We start from the raw sequence: 20,118 nt of genomic DNA, 5'->3' as shown, positions 1-20,118 counted from the left end.
GTCTACACTGAACTTTTTAATAAACTGCTATACTCTTTCAGAGTGGCCATACCACTTTATAGTCCCACCAGTAAAGTATGAGTGATCCAGTTCCTCTGCATCCTCACCAACATTTGGTATCATCACTATTTTTTAAAATTTTGAAACTATTTTAATAATAGGTGTATAATGATATTTCATTGTGGTTTTAATTTGTGTTTCCATAACAGAAATGATGTTGAACATCTTTTCATGTGCTCTCTGATGAAATATCTGTTTGTGCCTTTTGTACATTTTACATTTGGATTGGTTTTTTGCTGTTGAGTTTTAGGAATTCTTTATAGATATTCTAGATATAGGCCTTTGTTGGTTATATGATTTGCAAATATTTTCTCCTAGTCCATCGCTTGTCTTTTATCTTCTGAGGTGCCTGAACTCCTACCCCACCTAGCAGTTGTAAGGAGTCCCTTTCCCTAGGAACAAATGGAGGCCAAGGTAAGAACCTGGACTTTCACCTGCACTTGCAGTAATGAGGCATCCCCACTGGAGCAGTGCCACAAGAGGCCTGCTAAACAGAAGATTTAAATAAGATCCAGAGTCTCATAACATAATACGCCAAATGTCCAGGTTTCAATCAAAAATGACTCATCATCCCAAGAATGACTAAGATATCAACTTGAATAAGAAAATACAATAAATAGACACAAACATTAGAACTATCTGACAAGAATTTCAGAGTAGCTATCATAAAAGTGCTTCAAGGAGCATTTATGAACATGCTTAAATCAACAAAAATAGAATGTCTCAGCAAATAAATAGAGGACATAAAAGAAGAAACAAATGAAAAATCTGAAACTGAAAAATATAGCTGAAGTTAAAAAAAAAAACTTGAATGGATGGGATCCATGGCAGAATGGGGAGGACAAAGGAAAGAATCAGTAAACTTGAAGATAGAACAATAGAAAGTACTCAATATGAACAGACTTAAAAAAAAAAACAGTAAACAAGACTCAGGAACCTATGGGACCATAACAAAAGATCCAGTATTCCTCTTCAGAGTGCCAGAAGAATGGAAGTGTGAAACTGGAAAAAGTATTCAAAGAAATAAAAAAATCCTCTATTTTGGCAAAGACAAACCCAAGAATTCAAGGAGCTAAGCAACTCCAAATAGATATAAACTCAAAGAAATGCACACCAAGACACATCATGATTAAATTTCTGAAAGCTAAAGACAAAGAAAAAAATCTTAAAAGAGCTAGATACAAATAATATATTAAGTATAAGGGAAAAACAATTTGAAGACAGTAGATTTCCAGGGAAGCTAGCAGGAAGTGGCACAACATTTTTCAAGTGGTAAAAGAAAAGAACTGTTAACCTAGAATCCTATAACCAGCAAAATTAGCCTTCAGAAATGAAAGGAATATCAAGACATTCTCAGATTAAAGAAAACTAATAAGAATTAATCACCAGCAGACCTGCTCTAAAAGAACTGCTAAAGGAAATTCTTCATACAGTTGGGAAATAGAAGCAGAATGAATCCTGGAATATTAGCAATGAAGGAAAAGCAACAGAAATAGTAAATATCTATGCAAATATAGTAGCATATTCTTCTCTTAAGTTCTTTAAAATATGTTTGATGGTTAAAAGCAAAATGTAGAACACTGACTGATGGGGTTTTCAATGTATGTATATGTAATACGTAAGATGACTTGTGAACATAAAGAGGGAAGGTAAAGGGACTTAGAGGGCAGGAAGGTTTTTACATTCTACTTGAAGTGATAAACTATTGATTCTACGTAGACTGTGAAAAGTTAAGTATGAATATTGTAATTCCTAGAGCAACTACTAAAAAATTATACAAAGAGATCGACCAAAAGGCACGATAAATTAAAATGGGATAGTAAAACCTGATAGTAAAACCTGTTCAAATGGGATAGTAAAACCTGTTCAAATAATGCAAAAGATAGCAGGAAAAGTGAAACAATGCAACAAAATAAAGAGGCAACTAGCAGATAATAAAATGGTATACCAAACTCCAAATATATCAATAATTATCAATACAATTATCAATATATTATAATAAGCAATACAAATGAACAATTATTAATGTAACAATATACAAGCAATAAACAACTGGAAACCAAAATTTAAAAAAATTTACAACACCCCTCCCCACAAAAATAAATCCTTAAGTTAAATCTAACCCAGGGTTTCTCAACCTTCAGCACTACTGACATTTTGGTTTAGATAATTCTTTCTTATGGGAGGGGCTGTTCTGTATACTTTAGGATGTTTAGTAGTGTCCCTAACCTCTACCGACCACAAGCTAGTAGCACTCCCCAGCCCCACACAATTGTGACCAATAAAAATGCCTCTAGTTACTGCCAAATGTCCCCTTAAAGGGCAAAATCCCCTCTGATTGGGAACCACTGATCTAATCAAAGATGTACAGTGTCTGAAAGCTACAAATGCATATGAAATAAATCACAGAAGATCTAAATAAATGGAGAGATATACTGTGTTCATCAACTACAAGAATCAACATAATAGGGACACCAATTCTCCCCAAACTGGTCTAGAGATTTAATAAAAATCCATCTAAAAATCCCATCTGGCTTCTTTGTAGCTACAGACAAGATTATTCTAAAACTCTATGGAAAAGCAAAGAAACTAGAATAGCCAAACAATTTTGGAAAAAGAAATTGGAAGAATCACACTACCTGTCTTTAAGACTTACTATAAAGCCACAATAATGAAGACAGTGTGGTGGTGATGAATGGAGAGACACATAGATCAATGAAACAGAGCAGAGTCCAGAAAAGGATGACATTCCACTAATCTATCTATCTGAGAATCATGGCTCCCTAAACATCTCCATGTAGTAATATCCAGAACCTGTGAAGATGATACTTTACATGGCAAAATGGACTTTGCAGATGTGATTAAACTGAAGAATGTGAGCTGGGGAGAGTATCCTGGATTATCTGGGTGGGCTGAATATAATCAAAAGAGTCCTTATAAGAGAGAAGTAGGAGCGTCAAAGTAAAGAAAAAAGATACGACTACAGAAGCCAAAAGTCAAAATCAAGAAGATTGAAGATGCTGCTGGCTTTAAGATGGAGGAAGGGGCCTTGAGCCAAAAATGCAGGTGACTTCTAGAAAAAGCTGGAAAAGGCAAGGAAATTGATCCTCTCCCAAGAGCCTCTGGAGGCAGCACAGTCCTGCTAAATGCCTTTATTTTGATCCAGTGAAACCTAATTTTGGACGTCTGACCTTCAGAAATATAAGATAATAAATTTGTGTTGTCTAAGCTATTAAATTTATAAGTTGTTACAGCAGCAATAGGAAACAAAGAAAATTCAATGAGGAGAGGAGAGCCTTCATGTAGGAACAACTGGACAAAACAATGATCCTTCATTTAAACTGGATACAAGAATTAATACAAAATGGAGCATGGATCTAAATGTAAAAGGTAAAAAAAATAACTTTTAGAAGAAAACATAGGAGAAAATCTTGATGACCTTGAGTTAGGCAAATAGTTCTTAGACATAATAAAGCATAATCCATAAAGAAAAAAAATGAACTGAAACATATCAAAATTTAAAACTTTTATTCTATATAAGACACTATTAAGGGAATTAAAAAACAAGCTACAAGGACTTCCCTGGTGGTCCAGTGGTTAAGAATTTGCCTTCCAATTCAGGGGAAGTGGGTTTGATCCCTGGTCAGGGAACTACTATCCCACATGTCGCGGAGCAACTAAGCCCACACGCCACAACTATTGAGCCTGCGTGCCACAAACTACAGAGTCCACGTGTTCTGGAGCCCATGTACCACAACTAGAAAGAAGCCCACGTGCTGCAACAAAGAGCCTGTGTGCTGCAACTAAGACCTGATGCAGCGCCTCCACCCCCAAAAAAAATGAGATAAAGAAAAACAAGCTACAGACTGGGAGAAAATATTTGCAAATTATATATCTGAGAAAGGTCTCGTACAGAATATATAAATAACTCACTAAACTCAACAGTAGAAACAACAGCCCAAATAAAAAATGGACAAAACACTTGAACAGAAACTTCACCAAAGTGGATGTATGGATGGCAACAAAGCACATGCAAAGTATATTAAAACCACAAGATACCACTATATGCCTGATGATACCAAGTGTAGTAAAAGAAATGAAGTAACTGAAACTCTCATATATTGGTGGTGGCAGACAAAAACAGCCACTTTGGAAAATAATTTGGCAGTTTCTTATAGAGTTAAAAATACACTTACCGTGACCCAGCAATTCCACTCCTAGGTATTTATCCTAGAGAAATGAAAACTCAGATTCACACAAAAACCTGTACTCGTGTGTTTATAGCAACTCTAGTTATAACTGTCAAAGGGTGGAAAGAAACCACATGTCCATACGTGGGTAAATGGATAAACAAACTCTAGTACATCCATACTATGGAATACTGCTCATTAATAAAAAAGAATAACTGACAGAGTCAATGACTTGGATGAATGACAAAGGCATTATGTTGAATTAGAGAAGCCAGCTCAAAAGTTTATATATGATATGACTCCATTTATATGGTATTCTCCAAATGACAAAGCTATAGTGATAGACGACAAATGAATGATACCTAGCAGTTAGGGGCTTGGAGAGGGTATATCTACAAATGGGTTACGCAAAGGAGATTTCTGGGGCAATAGCACTTTTCTGTGTCATCCTGACTGTGACAGTAATTTTACAAATATACACATGTGTTAAAAATTATAGAACTGTATATCAAAAAAGTACATTTTATTGCATGTATATTAAAAATAAAGCCCGTATCACAGGTCTCATCCCATCTACCTCCCCTAGTGGCTGGAAATGTCTAAAAATAAAGTTTGATGATAGTGTATTTCAATAAAAAGTGACTCAATATGAAGTTTCATACCCCCTTTCCTTTCTGAATTGAGAAACTGGTTATTTTTACTAGATTATAACCATGTGACAAATGGTATGTTTCATCTATAACTGCATTGTACCCATTAATTTAAGTACAAAAGAAATAAAGGGACTTATTCTCACAAAACCTTTTTCTTTCACAGATGAAAAAGTTTAAATCACATATATAAATAATCTGCTAAACTCTTTAATTTTCACAGAAACTGGTATATCATTAGGAAATTGAATTCATTTAATTTTAACAGGCAAATGTACAGTTTGGGACACTGATTGAAGAACAGAGTTAAGGAAAAAGTAAAATCACCATAAAGAACAGTCAAAAGTATGCTGTATCTATATGATGCCAAAACATGGTCAGTGTGCTGAGGGTCTCAAATTCCGGATTTTAAAATGACTTTTCCCTTCCTGGTCATAAAAGTATTATCTATCTCATCTGAGGAACCCAATTCTTTCAGAACTTTTAATACCTAAATTTCTCAATAATTAATCTCTTTTACAGCAGCCTCTGATAATTAAGGGCTCTGTAACTAGTGCTGCTCAGAAGGGTCTAATATATGTGAAGAGGTAAAAGGGAATTTTGTTTCTTTGTTTAATTACCTCTCTGGTCCCTAAAAGATCAGAAGGAGAGAAAGAAAGAACAAGAGCACTAAAGGGAGATCTGATTAGCAAGGCAAAACAAGGAGAATAGAAAACTGGATAAAGTACTTATACAATTGGTAAAGACCATCTCTTACAGAAAACAGAGATAGAGGGAACATTTCCTAACTCATTCTATGAGCCCAGCATTACCTTAGTACCAAAGCCAGATAAAGACACCACAAGAAAGGAAAACTATAGACCACTATCTCTCATGAACAGACCAAAAATTCTCACCAAAATATTAGCAAATCAAATCTAATAATGTATAAAAATAATTATACAATATGACAAAGTGGAATTTATTCCAGGTATGCATGGCTGGTCCAACATTGAAAAACCAATTAATGTAATTGATCACATCAACAGGCTAAAGAAAAAATAGGATATTTTATCAATAGATGCAAAAAAAGCACCTGAAAAATCCAACATCTATTCATTATAAAAAAAAAACTGTAAGCAAACTAGGAATAGAGGGGAACTCCCTCAACTTGATTAAAACATCTACAAGAAAACCTATAGCTAACAACATACTTAATGATGAGAAATTAGATGCTTTTACCCCTAAGACTGGGAACAAGGCAAGGACGCCCTATCTTACTGCTCCTGTTCAACATGGTACTGGAAGTCCTTAGCTAATGCAATAAGACAAGAAAAGGAAATAAAAGGTATACATGTTGGGAAGGAAGAAATAAAACCATCTTTGCAGATATGATTATCCATGTAGAAAATCCAAAAGAATCAATAATAAAAAACCTCCTGAAACTAATAAGCAACTCTAGCAAGGCTGCATGTTACATGGTTGCAAGGTACATAGCTAATATACAAAAGTCAATCACTTTCCCATATACCTCCAATGAACAATATGCAATTTGAAATTAAACATATAACACCATTGAAATTAGTACCAAAAATTATATATACATATAACAAAACATGTACAAGGTCTACATGAGGAAAACTATAGAACTTTGATAAAAGAAATCAAAGAACTAAATGAACAGAGAGATAGTCCATGTTCATGGATAGGATGACTTAATATTGTCAAGATGTCAAACTTGATCTATATATTCAATTCAGTCCCAATCAAAATCCCAGCTAGTAATTTGGTAGATAGGGGCAAAGTGATTCTAAATTTTATATAGAAAAACAAAAGATCCAGAATATCCAGCACAATATTGAAGACAAAAACAATGTTGACGGGCTGATACTATTTGACATCAAGACTTACCATAAAGTTAATCAAAACACTGTGGTATTGGGAAAAGAATGGACAAATAGATCCATGGAATAGAACAGAGAGTCCAGAAATAGACAAATACACACAAATATAGTTAACTGATCTTTGACAAAGGAGCAAAGGCAGCCCAGTGGGTAAAGGATAGTCTTTTCAAAAAATGGTGCTGAAATAACTGAATGTGAGAGAGAGAGAGAGAGAGAGAGAGAGAGAGGGAGAAAGAAAGAGAGAGAGAGGAGAGGGAGGGAGGGAGGAAGGAAGGGAAGAAAAGAAAAGAAGAAAGAATATAGACAGTGACCTTACTTACACCTTCTGCAAAAATTAACTCCAAATTGATTACAGACCTAAATGTAAAGCAAAAAACTATAAAACTTCTAGAAGATAACATAAAGGAAAATCTAGGTGACCTTTGGTTTGCCAGTGACATGAGATAACAACATTAAAGGCACAATCCATGAACACTGATAAGTTGGACTTCATTAAAATTTATAACTTCTGTTCTGTGAAAGACACTGTCAAGAGAAGGAAAATACAAGCCACAGATCGAGTAAAAATATCTGTAAAACATCTATCTGATAAAGAACTGGTATTCAAAATATGCAGAGAACTCTTAAAATTCAACAATCCAAATAAAAAATCAGCAAAAGACCTGACAGACATTTCACCAAGAAGGATATACAGATGCCAATAAGCATATGAAAAGACGCAAAATGCCATGTGTCACTAGGCAATTTCAAATCAGAAGAAAAATACCATTATGCACCTATTAAAATGGTTGACAAGGATATGGAAGAACAGAAACTTCATTGCTAGTGGGAATGCAGAATGGTACAGCCACTTTGGAAGACAGTATGGCAGTTTCTCACAAAATTAAACATAATCTTACTATACAATCTAGCAATTGCAATCCTTGGTAACTATCCAAATGAACTGAAAACTTATGTCACACAAAATCCTGTACACAAATGTTTATTGCAGCTTTGTTTATAACTGCCAAAATTTAGAAGCAACCAAGATATCTTTCAAAGAGAGAGTGGATAAACACACTATGGTACCTCCATATAGTGAAATATTTTTCAGCAATGAAAAGAAATGAACTATTAAATAAAAAGAAAGACACAAATGACCCAGAAATGCATATTCCTAAGTAAAAGAAACCAGTCTGAAAGGGCTACATACTATATGATTCCAACTGTATGACATTCTGGAGAAGGTAAAACTACAGAGACAGCAAAATGATCAGTGGTTATCAGGGATGCAAGAGGATCGAGAGAGAGAGAAATAGGTGGAATGCCTCAGATTTCCAGGGCAGTAAAACTATTCTGTATGATACTTTAGTGGTGGTATCTCACATTATGCATTTCCCCAAAACCATATAACTAAAACAAAGAATGGAATCCTAATGTACACTATGAACTTAGTTAATAAGAATAATGTATTTTTTTTATAATTGGTTCATCAATTGTAACAAATGTACTACACTAATGCAAGATGTTAGTAATAGAAGAAATTTAGTGAGGGGGCTTTTGGGAGGAGGGAACTCTCTATACTTACAGCTCAATTTTTCTGTAAGCCTAAAAATTCTCTAAAATATAAAGTCTTTTAATTAAAGAAATACTCCAGGGTATAAATCACACTTCTCAACTTAAGTAAAGGCTTCAGGTAGCATTGTTAGCATTGTTTTACTTTTAAAAATGTTTTTCAGAAAATTTTAAAGTATCAAAGTTAAGCAAAAAGTGCATTAATCTTTTGAAGACTGTAGTTACTGGAAAACTCTAGCTCCTCCATGAAGCCTTCCCTAAATGCCTAATTCTTGGAACTCCCCTATAGCTTCATTTGTGACTCCCTTTGGGTGTTTATGTTGTATATATTTTATCATTATTTGTATATTCTTCTCCTTCAGTACACAGCAACTCCAGGAGGGCAAGGCCCACATTTTATTCATTTTTGTATTCCCAGCTGCCTAAGCACAGTACCTTATACCTAATAGTCAGTCAACAAGTGTTTATTTAGTACATATTACTATGGTCTGAATGTTTGTTTCCCCCTACCAAATTCATATGTTGAATTCTAACCCCCAGGATGATGGTATTTGGAGGCAGGGCCTTTAGGAGGTGAGTAGGTCATGAGGGCAGAACCCTCATGAATGAGATTAGTGCCCTTAGAAGAGTGCCCAGAGACCCTTCTTGCCCTTTACATCATATGAGGTTACAAAAAAAGACAGCGATCTATGAACCACCCAGTTTATGGCATTTTGTTATAGCAGCCCAGATGGACTGACACATATATTATCCATTACTCTATATAATAGATGCATTCTTGAAGAAATGAGGTATTGATAATATTTTTATAAATCACACTCTCCCCTGAAATTATTTTATAATTTTAAAATAGCTTATTTTCATTTCTAACAGATTAGTGAGAATATCTTTTTGTACTTGATATTTAATTTTTTGTGACCCCAATTTCTCTGTCAACTAAGTGGTTTCCAAGATGGTAGTGGTTAGAGAATATGAGTAAACTTTTTTACAATATTAAAACATTTATAAAATCAGATGATTTCAATAAATGTGTTTTATATTTTCCTTAAATCCTTATATTACATATTAAGTGTAACATACTAATAAAAAGACTGAAATTTTTAAAATCCTTAGAAGAGATTAATGATGATGTGATACTCCTATGATGTATGTGGATGATAAGAAAAGGTACTGCATAAAATTCGTAGGGATTTAAGGAATGAAGGCAAAGAGTATTCTCTCTGTCTCTATCTCTGTGTCTCTTGTGGCAATAGAACCACTAAACTATACCTCACACAGAATTCTACAGTACTAAAAGAGAATTGCTGTAACTTGGATAGAAGAAATACCAATCCATCCTCTTGGCCTCCTCTGGGCTGCAAAACATCTCTATATAATACAGTTTATCTTAAAAATCTTCGTTGGAGGCAATGACAGCATTAAGAATCTCAGAATCAAAAGAGCATTAAAAAGCAAATAAGCAAGCAGATGGTATGCTGTGGTCCCATATGTTAACCATGAAAGCCTCCCTTTTCCTTCTACTCACTTAACATTTCTCTCTTTCTGTCTTCCTTATCCTTCATGGATGCCTTAGGCCTTGTTATGAAACCACCACACACTGCTCAGATGGCTGGGTGGTATTCAATTAGAGCTGAAAAGGTTCCTGAACCCTGCCCTAAAATTCCAAGAAGTATGTGGAGGAGGTAGGGAAGATCTGAGTATAAAGGGGCATAGATTGGTCCAAAGTGCTTATATGCCAAAGCATGTAATCAGGCTGAGGAAAAAAATGGGAAGCCAAGGAATGAAAGGACTAACAATGCACCTAATGCACACAAATGATAAATCACACCTGCAGTACTACTCAAAAATAAATAAGGGACTCGCAATTCATGATGGCTAAGGAGTAAGACGTGATCACCTTCCTCCCAACAGATACATCAAAAATACATCTACATGTGGAACAACTCCTACAAAACACCTACTGAATGCTGGCAGAAGACCTCAAACTTCCCAAAAGGCAAGAAACTCCCCCAGGTACCTGGGTAGGGCAAAAGAAAAGAGAAAAAACAGAGACAAAAGAATAGGGACAGGACCTGCACGTCTGGGAGGGAGCTGTGCAGGAGGAAAGGTTTCCACACACTAGGAAGCCCCTTCACTAGCAGAGACGGGGGTGGTGGGGTGGAAGCTTCAGAGCCACAAAGGAGAGTGCAGCAACAGGGGTGCAGGGGGCAAAGCAGAGAGACTCCCGCACAGAGGATGGGTGCTGACCAGCACTCACCAGCCTGAGAGGCCTGTCTGCTCAGCTGCCGGGGCGGGCAGGGGCTGGGAGCTAAGGCTTCAGCGTTCAAGGTCAGATCCCAGGGAGAGGACTTGGGTTGGCTGCGTGAACACAGCCTGAACGGGGGTAGTATGCCACAGCTAGCCAGTAGGGAGTCCAGGAAAAAGTCTGGACCTGCCTAAGAGGCAAGAGACAATTGTTTCAGGGTGCGTGAGGAGGGGGTATTCAGAGCAATGCCTAAACGAGCTCCAGAGATGGGTGCGAGCCGCGGATATCAGCGCGGACACCAGAGGCAGGCATGAAACGCTAAGGCTGCTGCTGCAGCCACCAAGAAGCCTGTGTGCCAGCACAGGTCACTATCCACACCGCCCCTCCCGGGAGCTTCTGCAGCCCACCACTGCCAGGGTCCCGTGATCCAGGAACAACTTCCCCGGGAGAATGCACAGCGCGCCTCAGGCTAGTGCAACATCACACTGGCCTCTGCTGCCGCAGACTCACCCCTCATTGCATACCACTCCCTCCCGCCATCATGAGTGAGCCACAGCCCCCAAATATGCTGCTACTTTAACCCCGTCCTGTCTGGGCGGGAAACAGATGCCCTCAGGTGACCTACATGCAGAAGTAGGGCCAATTCCAAAGTGTAGCCCCAGGAGCTGTGCTAACAAAGAAGAGAAATGGAAATTTCTCCGAGAAGCCTCAGAAGCAGCAGATTAAATCTCCACAATCAACTTGATGTACCCTGCATCTGTGGAACACCTGAATAGACAACGAATCTTCCCAAAATTAAGGCGGTGGACTTCAGAGTAACTGCAGACTTGGGGTTTGCTTTCTGCATCTGTTTCTGGTTTTATGTTTATTTTAGTTTAGTATTTAGAGCTTATTATTATTGGTAGATTTGTTTATTGATTTGCTTGCTCTCTTCCCTTTTTTGTTAAACATATATATGTATTTTTCCTTTTTCTCTTTTTGTGAGTGTGTATGTGTATGCTTCTTTATGTGATTTTGTCTGAATAGCTTTGCTTTTACAATCTGTCCTAGGGTTCTGTCTGTCCATTTTTTTTTCTATAGTTTTTAGCACTTGTTAACATTGGTGGATTTGTTTTTTGGTTTGGCTTCTCTCTTCTTTCTTTCTGTTTTTATAGCACTTTTTTATTTTTAATAATTTTTTAAAATTTTAATAACTCTATTATTTCCCTCCTTCCTTCCTCCCTCGCTCCCAGCCTCCCTCCCTCCCTTCCTTCCTTTCCCTTTTTTTCTCAGCCGTGTGGCTGACAGGGTCTTGGTGCTCCAGCCGGGTGTCACGCCTGACCCTCTGAGGTGGGAGAGCCGACTTCAGGACACTGATCCATGAGAGACTTCCCGGCTGCACGAATTATCAAATGGTGAAAGATCTCCCAGAGATCTCCATCTCAATGCTAACACCCAGCTCCACTCAAAGACCAGCAAGGACCAGTGCTGGACACATTATGCAAAACAACTACCAAGACAGGAACACAAACCCACCCATCAGGAGAGAGGCTGTGTAAAATCATAGTAAATTCACAGACACCCCAAACCACACGACCAGATGCAGTCCTGCCCACAAGGAAGACAATATCCAGCTGCATCCACCAGAACACAGGCACCAGTCCCCTCCAGCAGGAAGCCTACACAACCCACTGAACCAAACTTACCCACTGGGGGCAGACACCAAAAACAACGGGAACTAAAAATCTACAGCCTGCAAAAAGGAGACCCCAAACACAGTAAGATAAGCAAAATGAGAAGACTAACAAACACACAGCAGATGAAGGAGCAAGGTAAAAATCCACCAGACCAAACAAAAGAAGAGGAAATAGACAGTCTACATGAAAAAGATTTCAGAGCAATGATAGTAAAGATGATCCAAAATCCTGAAAATACAAGGCAGAAACTACAAGAAACGTTTAACAAGGTCCTAGAAGAACTAAAGAGCAAACAAACAATGATGAACATCACAATAAATGAAATAAAAAATTCTCTAGAAGGAATCAATAGCAGAAAAACTGAGGCAGAAGAATGGATAAGTGACCTGGAAGATAAAATAGTGGAAATAACTACTGCAGAGCAGAATAAAGAAAAAAGAATGAAAAGAATTGAAGACACTCTCAGAGACCTCTGGAACAAGATCAAACGCACCAACATTCGAATTATAGGGGTACCAGAAGAAGAAGAGAAAAAAAAGGGACTGAGAAAATATTTGAAGAGATTATAGTTGAAAACATCCCTAATACGGGAAAGGAAATAGTCAATGAAGTCCAGGAAGTACAGAGAGTCTCATACAGGAAAAAATCAAGGAGAAACATGCTAAGACACATATATTAATCCAACTATCAAAAATTAAATACAAGAAAAAAATATTAAAAGCACCAAGGGAAAAGCAACAAACACAAGGGAACCTCCAATAAGGTTAACAGCTGACTTTTCAGCAGAAACTCTGTAAGCAAGAAGGGAGTGGCAGGACACATTTTAAGTGATGAAAGGGAAAAACCTACAACCAAGATTACTCTACCCAGCAAGGATCTCATTCAGATTCGACGGAGAAATTAAAACCTTTACAGACAAGCAAAAGCTAAGAGAATTTAGCACCACCAAACCAGCTTTACAACAAATGCTAAGAGAACTTCTCTAGGCAGGAAACACAACAGAAGGAAAAGACCTACAATAACAAACTCAGAACAATTAAGAAAATGGTAATAGAAACATACATATTGATAACAACCTTAGAAGTAAATGGATTAAATGCTCCAACCAAAAGATATACACTGGTTGAATGGATACAAAAACAATTCCTGTATACATGCTGTGTACAAGAGACCCACTTCAGACCTAGGGACACATACAGACTGAAAGGGAGGGGATGAAAAAAGATATTCCATGCAAATGAAAATCAAAAGAAAGCTGGAGTAGCAATTCTCATATCAGACAATATAGGACTTTAAAATAAAGATTATTACAAGAGACAAAGAAGGACACTACATAACGATCAAGGGATTGAGCCAGAAAGAAGATATAACAATTGTAAATGTCTATGCACCCAACATAAGAGCACCTCAATACATAAGGCAAATGTTAACAGCCATAAAAGGGGAAATCGACAGTAACACAATCATAGTAGGGGACTTTAACACCCCACTTTCACCAATGGACAGATCATCCAAAATGAAAATCAATAAGGAAACACAAGCTTTAAATGATACATTAAACAAGATGGACTTAACTGATATTTACAGGACATTCCATCCAAAAACAGCGGAATACACTTTCTTCTTAAGTGTTCATGGAACATTGTCCAGGATAGATCATATCTTGGGTCACATATCAAGTCTTGGTAAATTTAAGAAAACTGAAATTGTATTGAGCATCTTTCTGACCACAACAATATGGAACTAGATATCAATTACAGGAAAAAGTCTGTAAAAAATACAAACACATGGAGGCTAAACAATACACAACTAAATAACCAAGAGATCACTGAAGAAATCAAACAGGAAATCAAAAAATACCTAGAAACAAATGATAATGAAAACATGATGACGCAAAACCTATGGGATGCAGCAAAAGCAGCTCTAAGAGGGAAGTTTATAGCAACACAATCCTACCTCAAGAAATAAGAAACATCTCAAATAAACAACCTAACCTTACACCTAAAGCAATCAGAGAAAGAAGAACAAAATAACCCCAAAGTCAGCAGAAGGAAAGAAATCATAAAGATTAGATCAGAAATAAATGAAAAAGAAATGAAGAAAATGATAGCAAAGATCAATAAAACTAAAAGCTGGTTCTTTGAGAAGATAAGCAAAACTGATAAACCATTAGCCAGACTCATCAAGAAAAAAAGGGAGAAGACTCAAATCACTTGAATTAGAAATGAAAAAGGAGAAGTAACAACTGACACTGCAGAAATACAAAGGATCATGAAAGATTACTACAAGCAACTCTATGGCAATAAAATGGACAGCCTGGAAGAAATGGACAAATTCTTAGAAAAGCACAACCTTCCGAGACTGAACCAGGAAGAAAGAGAAAATATGAACAGACCAATAACAAGCACTGAAATTGAAACTGTGATTAAAAATCTTCCAACAAAGAAAGCCCAGGACCAGATGGCTTCACAGGTGAATTCTATCAAACATTTAGAGAAGAGCTAACATCTATTCTTCCCAAATCCTTCCAAAATATAGCAGAGGGAGGAACACTCCCAAACTCATTCTATGAGGCCACCATCACCCCGATACCCAAAGCAGCAAAGATGTCACAAGAAAAAGAAAACTACAGGTCAATATCACTGACGAACATAGATGCAAAAATCCTCAACAAAATACTAGGAAACAGAATCCAACAGCACATTAAAAGGATCATACACCATGATCAAGTGAGGTTGATCCCAGGAATGCAAGGATTCTTCAATATATGCAAATTAGTCAATGTGATAAACCATATTAACAAACTGAAGGATAAAAACCATATGATAATCTCAATAGATGCAGAAAAAGCTTTTGATAAAATTCAACATCTGTTTATGATAAAAACATGCCAGAAAGTAGGCATAGAGGGAACTTATCTCAACATAATAAGGGCCATATATGACAAACCCACAGCCAACATCCTCCTGAATGGTGAAAAACTGAAACCATTTCCACTAAGATCAGGAACGAAACAAGGTTGCCCATTCTCACCACTATTATTCAACATAGTTTTGGAAGCCTTAGCCACAGCAATCAGACAAGAAAAAGAAATAAAAGGAAGCCGAATCGGAAAAGAAGTAGTAAAACTGTCACTGTTTGTAGATGACATGATACTGTACATAGAGAATGCTAAAGATGCTACCAGAAAACTACTAGAGCTAATCAATGAATTTGGTAAAGTAGCAGGATACAAAGTTAATGCACAGAAATCTCTTGTATTCCTATACACTAATGATGAAAAATCTGAAAGAGAAATTAAGGAAACACTCCCATTTACCAGTGCAACAAAAAGAATAAAATACCTAGGAATAAACCTACCCAAGGAGACAAAAGACCTGTATGCAGAAAACTATAAGACACTGAGAAAGAAATTAAAGATGATACAAATAGATGGAGAGATACACCATGTTCTTGATTGGAAGAAGCAACACTGTGAAAATGAATATACTACACAAAGCAATCTACAGATTCAAAGCAATACCTATCAAACTACCAATGGCAGGTTTTACAGACCTAGAACAAAAAATTTCACAATTTGTATAGAAACACAAAAGGCCCTGAATAGCCAAAGCAATCTTGAGAAAGATAAACGGAGCTGGAGGAATCAGGCTCCCTGTCTTCAGACTATACTATAAAGCTACAGTAATCAAGGCAGTATGGTACTGGAACAAAAACAGAAATACAGATCAATGGAACAGGATAGAAAGGCCAAAGATAAACCCATGCACATATGGTCCCCTTATCTTTGAGAAAGGAGACAAGAATATACAATGGAGAAAAGACAGCCTCTTTGATAAGTGGTGCTGGGAAAATTGCACAGCTACATGTAAAGGAATGAAAATAGAACACTCCCTAACACCATACACAAAAATAAACTCAAAATGGATTAACGACCTAAATGTAAGGCCAGACACTATCAAACTCTTAGAGAAAAACACAGGCAGAACACTCTATGACATAAATCACAGCAAGATCCTTTCTGACCCACCTCCTAGAGAAAGGGAAATAAAACAAAAATAAACCTAATCAAATCTAAAAGCTTTTGCACAGCAATGGAAACCATAAGCAAGAGGAAAAGAGAACCCCCAGAAAGGCAGAATAAATTTGCAAACAAAGCAACTGGCAGAGGATTAATCTCCAAAATATACAAGCAGCTCATGCAGCTCAATATCAAAAACACAAACAACCCAATCCAAAAATGGGCAGAAGACCTAAACTGACATTTCTCCAAAGAAGATATACAAATGGCCAACAAACACATGAAAGGATGTTCAACATTGTTAATCATTAGAGAAATGCAAATCAAAACTACAATGAGGTATCACCTCATACCAGTCAGAACGGCCATCATCAAAAAATCTACAAACAATTAATGCTGGAGAGGGTGTGGAGAAAAGGGAACCCTTCTGCACTGTTGGTGGGAATGTAAATTGATACAGCCCCTATGGAGAACAGTATGGAGGTTCCTTAAGAAACTGACAATAGAACTACCATACGACCCAGCAATCCCACTACTGGGCATATACCCTGAGAAAACCATAATTCAAAAAGAGTCCTGCACCACAATGTTCATTGCACCTCTATTTACAATAGCCAGGACATGGAACCAACCTAAGTGTCCATCGACAGATGAATGGATAAAGAAGAAGTGGCACATATATACAATGGAATATTACTCAGCCATAAAAAGAAACGAAATTGAGTTATTTGTAGTGAGGTGAATGGACCTAGAGACTGTCATACAGAGTGAAGTAAGTCAGAAAGAGAAAAACAAATACCATACGCTAACACATATATTTGGAATCTAAAGAAAAAAAAACGTTGTGAAGAACCTAGGGGTAGGACAGGAATGAAGATGCAGACGTAGAGAATGGACTTGAGGACATGGGGAGGGGGAAGGGTAAACTGGGTCGAAGTGCAAGAGTGGCATGGACATATATACACTACCAAATGTAAAACAGCTAGTTAGTAGGAAGCAGCCACATAGCATAGCAAGATCAGCTAGGTGCTTTGTATCCATCTAGAGGGGTGGGATAGGGAGGGTGGGAAGGAGACACAAGAGGGAGGGGATATGGGGATATATGTATACATATAGCTGATGCACTTTGTCATACAGCAGTAACTAACACAACACTGTAAAGCAATTATACTCCAATAAAGGTGTTAAATAAATAAATAAATAATGACTAGGTTTTAAAGATTTGGCAGAGTGATTATTTTTAAACTGAGGACAGTATAGAAGCTGAACAAATGATGTTAGGAATGGTTAAATGCTACTACTATGCTCTACATTCCTAAAGTTGCTCTGTGGTGTAGTTCCTACCTAGTGAAAGAAAACTTTTAATATATATGCTCTGAAAGTACCAGCATGCATCATAACACCTGGTAATTTCCTCCTTTTCCTGATCCAAAAGAAATCAAAAATACATTTGGAAAACTTATTTCTCTATATTAATTTCGGTTTACTTGTAATCAGTTTATATGAGATTAGTACAGCACTTTCCATTATATGGGTGCTCAGTGTTTGTTGATGGAAGAATCAAATATTAGCCTTCTGAAAATACTTCAGTCCTTATGGATGTTAACTTGGTCTGCATTTTATACCTGATATCGACCTGTCACCAAGCAACAAAAATTTACATTTTGAAGGACTGAAATTCACTCTAAAAACAAAGTCTAACACAAATGTCAGTATTTAGGACTCCTCCCTTTGACTAGCTTGGTCATCTTCTAATCTGCTCTCTTCAATTCAAAAGAAAGTCCAGAAAACAATCTGCCTTTAACTTGTCAGCAAGGTACTTACAATCACATGAAGGAATAAAGAGCAATTTGCTAATACTGCCTTGCACAGGAGCTCAGAAGAATCCTTATCCTTCAGTAATTTGTAGGTAAAAGACAATTCAGCAACCAATACTGCTCTAAAAATGAATGAGTTAAAATTTTTCAACATTAGCTAACAAAATTAGATTTGTAATACAGTTCTCTCTTTTCGGCTTGACAAAGAGAATAAAGTATGGATTCTTGGTTCGTTGCTCAGAATCTTCATTTAAATTCTCTCCCAGGGAAGTTCACTGGGAGAGTACTCACCAGAGCCCATAGATGAGAAAGGAGACAAGAAAATAGATGGAGTCTGACTGAATTATTTTGGTTTTACTCTCTAATCATGCCTTCCCTTTTTCCACTATTATTTACTTCCCTACAGGAACACATTTATCACAAGTGACGTCTGCAGTTGTTGTCTATTTCTGTTCTTTTCTTTGATGAACTCATTAATTTGCATTGTTTCAACTATCACCTCAATATCTCTAGCCCTGGGCTCCTTCCTGAGCTTGTCTTGCATTTTGTATTATGAGCCACTTGATGTTCCACTGGCACCTCAAACTTAACATGCCCGAAACCAAAATTTTCATCTTCCCAAACAAGACTTCCTGACTTACTACCTACTTCTGTTAAAGGCATTATCATTCTCTCATCCTTGGCATCATCTTTGAATCCTATTCTGTTTTTTACTTTTAATATCTCATCCATTGCTAAGTCTTGTTGATTCTACCTCCCTTAATTCACAATATCCCTGGCATCTCTTCTCTCCATATTACCATCTCTATCACCCGCTCCAGTACAAACTACTATTACTTCTCATCTAGGCTATTACATTAGCCTCCTAACTGGCTGGTAAGTGTTTGCTGAATGAATGCATGAAATGAAAATGAATGAATGGTATCTCTACTTTAGGTCTCTCACCACCCTAATTCATCTTATACAACAGTCAAATTAATTCCCTAAAGTACAGCTCTAACCTTATTACTCTTCTACTCAAAATAGAGGTTCCTACTTCCAACATGATTAAATAAATTTTACAGTTTTACAGTTAAGGTATTTCACAGTAGGAATTCTATTTATCTTTCCAAGATTACTTCTAATTCCTCTGAAACATTATCTCTTCATTAGAGCAAAACTGGACTACTCACTTCTCCACTCACACTATATGATCTCTCTCATCTTGTCCATGTTATTCCTATACCTGTAACAATCCTACTCATCAATCCAGGCCTATCTCAGACATCACCTCCTCTGTGAAACCTTTCCTGACTCCCCATATTGGTGGTTCTTTCCTTTGAAGCCCTCCAATACTTGAATGGTACTTATTTTCAATCATTTATGACCTATGTTGTATTATGACAATAAGTAAAACTTGTCTTATCCTTATAATTTGAGAAAAAAATGTGCTTTACTCATATTTGAATACCCTGCAGGGCCAAGAACCATACTTGTATGACAAGTTCTCAGTAAATATTTTTAGGATAGGGTAAAGAATGAGTAAATAAAAGGGAACACACAGGACACAGAGAAGAAATAAGTGATAAGAACTGGGTTCTAAAACAATGTATTAACCCTTATACATAGAATGATAACCAAATTATAGCCAAATCTCATTTATACTTTTGAGCAGACATTTTTTTGTACCATATTTCTGATGGAAATCCAAATCTATTTTTATTTTAACACGTATATAATGTTTTATTATGTGCCAGGTACTGTTCTAAGTCTTTTATATGTTAATTTATTTAATTCTTATGACAACCTATTTTACCTTTTTTTACAAACTGGGAAACCAAGGAATGGACAGTAAGCAATTTACCCAAGGTTACAAGGTTAGTAAGAGGCAGAGCCCACGAAGCCTGACTTGAGACTATAATATGTACTATGACTATATATTGTACCTAAAGATAATAGAATTCACTGACTTTAAAATCTGAATAAATTGAAAGGAGTTCTTCTTGAAAGCCCAGAATCATTATCATAACTTTGCCTTATTAA

At 36.7% G+C, this 20,118-nt stretch overlaps 1 protein-coding gene across 3 annotated transcripts in view; it reads right to left on the bottom strand.

The window, feature by feature from the left end:
* ABCB7 (ATP binding cassette subfamily B member 7) overlaps positions 1–20,118 on the bottom strand; it is a 140,005-nt gene that overhangs the window by 60,256 nt on the left and 59,631 nt on the right. The gene's annotated exons all lie outside the window — the stretch shown is intronic.

Source organism: Delphinus delphis, chromosome X (assembly GCF_949987515.2).
Source record: "Delphinus delphis chromosome X, mDelDel1.2, whole genome shotgun sequence".
Taxonomy (NCBI): Eukaryota; Metazoa; Chordata; class Mammalia; order Artiodactyla; family Delphinidae; genus Delphinus; species Delphinus delphis.
Note: the sequence above shows the minus strand (reverse complement) of the source record. Positions and strands in the feature narration are given on the sequence as shown.